Raw genomic sequence first — 6477 nt, forward strand, 5'->3', positions numbered from 1 at the left:
ACTCTGTAAGTAACATCTCCTATTCATTTCCATGGAATCTACAGTGGATACAAAGAGCACAGTAACACTATTTGATAGAGGAAATTCTCATCTACTTTTTTTTCCCAACATAGTCACCAGCATTAGCTCAGCATTTTCACCAGCAATGAACAAGAGCCTGCATCCCACACTCATCAAAATCTGTACCAGTGGAGGTGACCTGCTGAAGTGCACCACCCACTGCCTCAATTACATCCCTTTGCTTCATACACACTTCCACATCGGACACCATTTTGTCAGACTGCCCCTCTGCTGCCACCTGTCACATGGCAACAAAACATCATGGAATACTGGCAGAAAGGTTCAGCCTCTACTCCTATACCACCAACATCTGCATCTGATGTTGCGGGCTGACATTAAAATAGAAGGTATTACTTTCTGAGCTGCCCTTGTATTTTAAGGCGGTTTGCTCATGACTCAAAAAAACCAAACCAAACCAAAACAAAACAAAAAAAAGAACAACTTTCATCCCAATCAAAGATGCTGCAATGTGTGTGATTGGTTAACAGTCACGATCTCATGGAAGAGTTTTCCATTATTTCTCTTGTAAAACCTAGATCAAAGGTCCACAGCACAAACGGAGAGAAAAGGACAGCTAACTTGTAAGATGGGAGAATGAAACAGAAGTTTCTAAAAGTTAAGTGCTCACTTTTGTACTGACGTATTGGCAGCACAGCATTAGTCAGACAGCCAGAGAGTTCTCATTTAATATAAGCATATTAGCATGCACTGCCTGACTACATTTTGATTTGAAGCTAAGTAAGGCAGGATCATTCTCTAATAATTCTCTAAGCGAGTCAGACTGATGCATTCTCCAAAGAATCATGCCTTACAGAAAAATAATCATGAAATATTAATCCTTTCCTATTTCGAGCTACAACTGCCACAAATGAATTACCCTCTCGCACACCCCTCTCTGAAGCAGCACCCTCAGAGCAACGTTGGTCGCTCCCTCTGCAGCAGCACCACGGACAGCACTGCACCAACCGCTGCCGTTCAGAGCCAGCGGGTCCCACACCTACAGGCAGGGGCATGCTGCCAAGGAGAACTCACAATGCTCTGTCTGAAGACCAACAACTGACTGCCCGCAGATCAGGCGACACTCCCATGCCTTGCAAGTGATAAACAAGCACCAACAAGAACGCAGTGCAGAAGAGGAAAGCATGAGAAACATGTTTTCATCAGGGCTTGTGTGGAGAACACGCATACAGCCTACTAAAAGACCATTTTGAGTGCTCTGTGTGAATCTGGAAGCTATTCATTCAGGAATCAGACCCAACACTCTGAGGCTTGCAAGGCCTGTCACTCAGATGAAATGGCAAATAATAATTTCCCTGAATTGCTTATAGACAACCCAGAGCATGAAACCCATTTGCATAAAACAATCATTTTCATTTCACACACGCAGATCTCTGGCAGTCAAAACCTCACAGTAGATCATTCAGGGCTAACCAGTTGTTTGCTACAAATAACCCACCCCATTGTATCTGACATGGCACTGCCTCATTAGTGGGTATTATCTGTGCTCCCGGTTGTGAGCTATAGCCAGGATTCCCAGGACATAAAACCTGTTACAACATGTTAAGATGCACATTTTGTTATCACATGCATATGAATCAGGAAAATGAAAATGCTTACATGAATCAGTGGGTCAAGAAGCACTTCCAAACTAGTGGTAATGTTCATCAGTGGTCCAGATCACAGTAAGAGCCCTGAATATCTGTAACCCGGTGACTTGGTTTCAGTAACCATCTTCGTCTATTATCAAATTCAGTCAAGTATTCCTTGGGACTATGATCTTTCTCAATAGCAATTATATATTTAATCTGCTGAAAGAATGCCCTTCTCATTATTTAGCATTTGTTGCATATGTACTTTCCTGGAATTATGTTCTAGGAAACACTATAACATCATACCACAATATTTTCTACCTCCTGATACAATAAAAATTAGTTTTCAGACAGAACCATAACTATCAACTACTGCCTGTACTACCATCACCAGGAATTTCTCAGAACCAGATAGGTAAGCCTTGTTAATAGAACTGGCTTCAGTATCCATAAGAAGTTACCTAATTCTCTAAGTAATGGTTGCAAAGTGTCATCTCCAGCCATTGTATTGCAATACCCTCATGGAGACTGTGAAGAAACTTAGCAGTGATTATGAACTTTCTGACTGTATACTGCATATACTGGGCCAACAGATAATCTTGTACATCTATAGCTACAACATCACTCTTTCACTGATACCTTTATATCAGCAGAAAGAAATTGAGTTGCCAGTGAGTTGCCCTTCTTTGGTCTCTGCTAGCAGGTGACAGCCTGCAAGAAGACCCCAGACAGAAAATAGGCTCTCCTCTATAACAGAAATGCAGCAACATGCTTGCCCAGTCAATGAAAATAAAATGTTGATGGTCACTGTGTCTGTAAATCTCCATTTCCTATTTCTCAAGTGAAATTAAGATGGGGTTCCAGGCTCTGCTCTGCTTTGTGCTGCTGGGAGAGCATAGCAGCAGTCCGTCAAGTCACCACGCTGGCTGCAGTCTGCACCGGCACCCAGAGGTGGCTGTAACTGGGTGGAAAAGACAGCAATCTGCCACTAGTGCATATTCACTCAAAGCCATGGGTTTTCTCTCTCAAGAATTTGTTGCTGTTTTTTTGGGTACAAGGCTCCTTCCTAGTAACAGCCATGCTTCCAGCACGAGGGATAACTTACATGCAAGTTCGAACAGCAAATCTGGGAGCAAAGCTGCAAGGCGTGTTAGCAGGGCAACCACAAACATGTCTTCCTCAATCTGACCTGGATTTCTGTGAGACTCCTTCAGATCAGTAGGCCTCTCAGTGCCTGGTTTCCTTCTCTGCACAGTGAAGTTTCCACTCCCATCTCAGGGTTAAGCATTTAAGACTGGGAGGCCTCTTTACTGTCAAAAACTAGCATAACATTTTCATTAGGTTCTGAGCAGATAGGAGGGAAAACAACTTAAAGGGTAGAAAACTGCACAAAATAAGCATAACAATTTGAAAAATGTGGCAGAATAGCCCCCTGTGCTGTGCCTGAGGACAGTCAAGCTTTCTGTGATTTTGTACTGCAGTCATTTGCAAAAATTGCATCACAGCATTAAGGTTCGTGAAGCACGATAAATTCAGAATACAGCTGTTTACGTTTTAATTAAATAATCTCATATCACAGACTTTACATTTAAAAGCTGCCCCATTAAGCTAAAATGCTGAGAACGAAAAGGCCAGGTACTGCTATTCAGAACAGTGAATCTTTTTCTCTTGATGTGCCATACAGTTAAAGGCATCAACACTGTAACAAATATTAAGAAATCTGTCACTAGCTGTCATCTGACTGAAAGAGCAAGCTCCCCAGGGCTCACTGCTGACAGCACTGAGAGCAGCAGCTTCACCTGGAATCACATATCCACCCCTCCCGGGGAACACTTGGGCGTGCAGACCTTTCACACCAGATGTGGTTGACAGGCTACTTTCTACTGCAATTAAAAAATGTGAAAATGAGTTCAGCCACTCCTTACTGCCTGTCTCACATTCTGTGTTTGCAAGCGTACTCAAGCATGGCGAGGGATGGGTAAATATTAACCGAGCACAAATTAAAAGAAGAAAAACAGTAATTTCTTGATTAGTTGACTTTTATTTCCACATTCTCCTGACTAGAATGTAATGTGTTGGGTATTATTTACTCACAATTCAGATGGCTGGACCTGAAGAATATCTGCACTTCCATAATTTTCCCCCTAAACTGGGAATTAGCAAACTCGATCCCTGTGGGCAGGTGCAGGTGTGCTGCCAGTAAGCAGACCCAGCACAGAGCTGACTCAGGCCCACCTGGCCTGGGCCCTGCAGAAGTAGGGCAGGACCCATCAGGGCACTCCAGCTTCCTCTGCCCCACACCTCTCCTCCCTCCCATGCAGGAGGGGAGAGACCAGCAGGTGACAAACAGCCCCAGCTATGCAGACTCCAAGCCCGAGGCACCAAGGCTGCTCAAGGCTCCTTTGGCCCACAGCATCTCAGCCTTCAGAGCACTGTGAGACCCACGTGCTCCCAGGATGCATCACATATGCTGTTTTGGCACAAAATATGTTGCAACCTTGCACAAGTGCAGATTCTCCTGCAGAGAGGATAACCACAGAAATCAGGAAGCCTTCAGCTGCTTACTAAATCTGAGTCAGGCAGGTACAAAACATCCTAAGTATTTCCCCAATGGCAAGAAGACTCATCCGCACATATTACTTTCTGACAGTCCTACTGACCTCAAAAAATACCCTCTTAAGTTTGTTTTCCTTCAAAACTTGTTATTAAGTTCCAGGACCTCAACTCTACAAAAACTTCCCCCTACAAACACATGTAACAAAACACAAACTGAGATTCTAGCCAAGGATGAGCACAGGGTCTGCATGCCTGCTACCTCCCAGTGTGCCCACAACTCGGTGCTCCCATTTCCAGTCTCAGTGAGTGGGGAGAGAGAGGAGCAGGGAGGCAGGGGCTGTCCTCTCACCAGAGAGCATGGGGCACTGTGGCCCTTCCCTTCCTAATCCCCAGTGACTGTATTTTAACTCGCCTCTCCTCCAGAGCACACAGCAGACTGCTGGACTTTTTGCATGGCAGCATTTATTTCACACTTTCCCCAGTTCTTCTCTGCCCCAAAACAAAGCTCCATGCATGAGCCTAGGATTACCAGCTCCTAAGGACACACTGCAGCTCACGTGTCTGACTCACGCAAGGAGTGGTATGAGGCTGGGCTAATAATGCATTCTGTCCCTCAGTGTGTGACACAGCAGCTAGCACGACGGGAAGATAAATGGGTATTTCCTCTTGGTAGGCTCCAAGAGAAATCACATTTCAGACAGGCTGAATCCATCCATTCTAGTGATATGCCACAACATCCCAATTTGCAAGCTATGTCTCCTTACAGTGGCTAAAGGAAAACAGCTCAGACATCAGAGGTAGAAGTTTCTTTTTGCTGCTGGTGAGTTAAGAGTATGTTCAAGATAGCAGCAAACAATCTGGCTAACAACTCAGCACTATCTGCATTCATTTGTGCCTCTGTTCTGGTGTTATTCTCCCTAGAGGTCTTGCAGTGGCACGGAGATTCATAGGAAAAGCTGCAGTGCAAAACACCAAGTGGCCTGCACTCAGCTTGTTTATCATGCTGGCTGCTTTCTGGAGCTGAAAGCCTTAAATGCATCAGGTGAACATACTCGTGAAACAAGATAACAAGCTCTCCAGCAGTTTCTGTGTTTGTCCTGCCAGGACCATACAAAATCATACTGACCAAGAAAGACCGAGAAACACAGTGACAGCATTCAGATATGCAACAGGAAAACTTGTATTCACAGCAATTTGTCATCTGGATTGATTCTACATCCCTGCTAAGGTCACAGTTAACCCTTCAACAAACAATCTTCACACTACCAAATACAAATTGTTTCTAGTGAAGATACTTTTCTCCATTAATGGCAGCAAATACACAAAGGTGCTGGGGATGATGATGGCACAAAGTCGTATGCAGCAACTGCTCTCAGAAGCTAGCAGTCCCAGTCTACTCAGGAGCTACTGGGGCCAACAGTTACAGAAATTAATCGCTGCAGCTGCAAAATTACAAGGGGGAGAGGTGAAACTCAGAGCGTTTCTTGCTTCAGGGCAATTCTTGACTTTATTACTAGCTAATTTCACAAAAGAGGCCTTTGCAATTTAAAATCCTCTGTCTGTTCCTTAACCTTTGTTCCCATATGAGTGTTTTTCCACAGCTGCAGTTGAAAACCCCATTTCACTTTCACTGTTATTAAGCAGTATACTGAACACTAGAAAATCATCCTTGCAGAAATAACGCCACATGAGATACTGCTAAAATCACAGGCTTGGGTTCTTCTCACCCAGCACTCCCCATAGGCCACAGCACAAACTGGTCTTTCTACATTGCTTTCCAAAGGGGCAAACCAGGGCAGCCCAGCACACCCCAGGATGGCTTAAAAGAGACATAATGAATTACCCATTGTAACTGCTCCCTTCGCTCTGCCTGTAGATGTCTAGACTCCACACTTCATTTCTTAGACAGCTCAAGCTGGATGAGATGAATACTGTCCCAAGTGATCACATCTAAAGAAGTTATCGACTCAAGTGCTGGGCACATCTTAGTGACAACATACAGAAAACTCTTGCACCGTGGTGCACAGCCACTACACCCACTGTTCCCGCTTATCCACTCTTACTGAACTCCAGGCACTCTTCAAAGAAGGAAATAGAAATTTTGCAGCCCATCAACCTCAGAGATCAGTAACATTTTTAATTAAAAGGAGAGTTTTCAGCCTGCAATGGTCTTAAGAATTTTCCTGTTGCACTGGAAGGAAATGGGAGGTGAGGAACTTCCCTAACTACTGTTGCTACCACTCTCTGCTTTAAGGCTCCCTGTGCAAGAGCA

Source organism: Cyrtonyx montezumae, unplaced genomic scaffold (genome assembly GCF_038088225.1).
Source record: "Cyrtonyx montezumae isolate F1298 unplaced genomic scaffold, pur_monq_1.0 scaffold_5, whole genome shotgun sequence".
In the NCBI taxonomy this organism is placed as follows: domain Eukaryota; kingdom Metazoa; phylum Chordata; class Aves; order Galliformes; family Odontophoridae; genus Cyrtonyx; species Cyrtonyx montezumae.